General features: G+C 35.0%; 1 protein-coding gene across 8 annotated transcripts in view; it reads left to right on the forward strand.

Moving 5' to 3' along the window:
- The window catches only part of LOC144975329 (microphthalmia-associated transcription factor-like), a 101,933-nt gene that overhangs the window by 50,145 nt on the left and 49,288 nt on the right, over positions 1-2,500 (forward strand). The gene's annotated exons all lie outside the window — the stretch shown is intronic.

Genomic DNA, 2,500 nt, shown 5'->3' on the forward strand with positions numbered 1-2,500 from the left:
TTTGAAATAATTATCATTAATTATTAATGTTCATTCTCCATTCTCCATTTTTCCATCCATTCATCCTTCCATCTATCGATCCATCCCTACATCCATCAATCAATCTATTCATCCACCCATTCATCTATCAGTCTATTTTTCTATCTATCTATCTATCTATCTATCTATCTATCTATCTATCTATCTATCTATCTATCTATCTATCTATCTATCAATCTATCTATCTATTATCTATCTATCTATCCATCTATCTATCTATCTATCTATCTATCTATCTATCTATCTATCTATCTATCTATCTATCTATCTATCTATCAATCTATCTATCTATCTATCTATCTATCTATCTATCTATCTATCTATCTATCTATCTATCTATCTATCTATCTATCTATCTATCTATCTATCTATCTATCTATCTATCTATCTATCTATCTATCTATCTATCTATCTATCTATCTATCTATCTATCTATCTATCTATCTATCTATCTATCTATCTATCTATCTATCTATCTATCTATCTATCTATCTATCTATCTATCTATCTATCTATCTATCTATCTGTCTATCGACAATATATATATATATATATATATATATATATATATATGATTAATCGTTTCCTTGGGAAATATACTCGATTCGATGGTTTTGTTGGATTATGGAAGACGTATGTAAGTATATGCCTTCTTGGAATGAGTGAGTAGGCAGTGACATTAGTACAACACCAATACGATGCTACCCAAAAGTTCTGAGTTCCGGTATACTCAGTGGTAGAGCACTCGCCTCACAAAGGGTGTGTCTTTTTTACGAAACCCGCCGAAAACCGACGAAACCCGACAAAGTTATGGGAAGTAGGTAGCAGTGGGGAGTGAACCTGGGACTGGGTTTCGTAAAAAAGACACACCACCTCACAAACGAAAGGACCGGTATCGATCATGAGTTTAGTCAAAATATTTTCTGTAGATTTAAATTTTGTTTAACTTCCCCAGTCCTGAACAGGTGCCCAGGTTTTAGTGTGTTTTAGTGTGCAATAAAACCCTACCAGTTTAAAACATATTTCCAGGCATACGCATATCACCCTATTCCGCCACGTTAAGCTAAAGTTATTATTATTTTGCTAAAAACTAGCGTCCTATCCAATGGATGCAAGCAATTGCTAATGCCTGTATAACACTACAGGAACCGATATATTTCCCAGCTCCATTGGGCTTTATTATGGCTCTGTTTGTTTGTTTGTTTGTTTTTAAGGGTTTTACGGCGCTTGCAACACATTTAGGTTATATCAGCGCCAGTAAAAAGGAAGAAAATGGGATAGTAAAAAGTTCTAGAATTACAATTAAAGCACCCAAGAGAAAGTAAGACAAAGGGGAATGGGAACAAATAGGGCTCAGATGTAGATTCCAAGAGCATACCACCAATGTGCTTAGTTTGAGATCACCTATGTCTCATCCGGACACAAGCACAAAATCCAACAAAGAGGAATACACTCAAATGCTTACATTATACATTAAAAATAACCAATATAATAATACATAACAGAGAGATGATTTACAAGGAAAAAAATATCATCTCCCAAAACAATAACTATGCATTTGACTGTTTCGCTCTCAGCCAGGACTCCGACGAGGGCCCGGAAAAAACCAAGTAATCTCATTCCAAGACAAAGACAGAAAGCTTGTTGGATAAGATATAAGGGGATAGAAGTATGTACATCCCTGCCCGCTATGGGAGGTCAGGATCCTCACCCAGATTATTGCTCTGAAGGACTAACTGCATTTTACCGTACAACATCTCTGAATACTAATTTTTTTTTTGGTCTAGTACTGCCTCATAAATATACTTTCTACTGTTAATGACATTGCTCTGTGATTCAGTGGAGTGGCATGCTTACAACATAAGGTGGTGCCAGAATCAGAATAAAATGACTTAAAACATGCTATATTTGTAAATACAAAAGAAAGAAAGAAAAATTAAAGAAAAGACTTACTCAAATTATAAATAAGAGGCGGTATATAGCATTTCTCAAGAGGTTTTTTGGGCTTTTTAAAAAAAATGCTGTAATCCATTTTTAAAAGCTGAATGCGGTGCCAGGCACCAAATCAACCAATATAGCCACGCCCCTGTTTAGTCTGTGATTATACCAATAACATTATCATAACATTGTTGTATGTATTACCAGAATGTTATATTATCAAGCGACACGTTGGACAGTTTTACCACCAATGATAACCGCCCTATCTCCGAGGAGTTATCAATAATATCGCGTTGACAACAGATAGTACCATGTTACGTATTACATTATCTGACTGATGATGATGAATTAAGGTCAGTCAATATGACGTTTCTAGTCTCTATCTCCACCTACTTACTGGAGCTGTTTAAGTAATGCACTGAAGTTTTCAATCTAAATAAGTATGACGCACTTTATATTATAAGAGTGCAACCCTTCAGTTTCATCATATTCGTGCGGCTATGTGGTCTTGTGGTATGACACT

The sequence above is a fragment of the Berghia stephanieae genome, chromosome 6, assembly GCF_034508935.2.
Source record: "Berghia stephanieae isolate SIO BIC M18660-M18661 chromosome 6, UCSD_Bste_1.3, whole genome shotgun sequence".
NCBI classification, from domain to species: domain Eukaryota; kingdom Metazoa; phylum Mollusca; class Gastropoda; order Nudibranchia; family Aeolidiidae; genus Berghia; species Berghia stephanieae.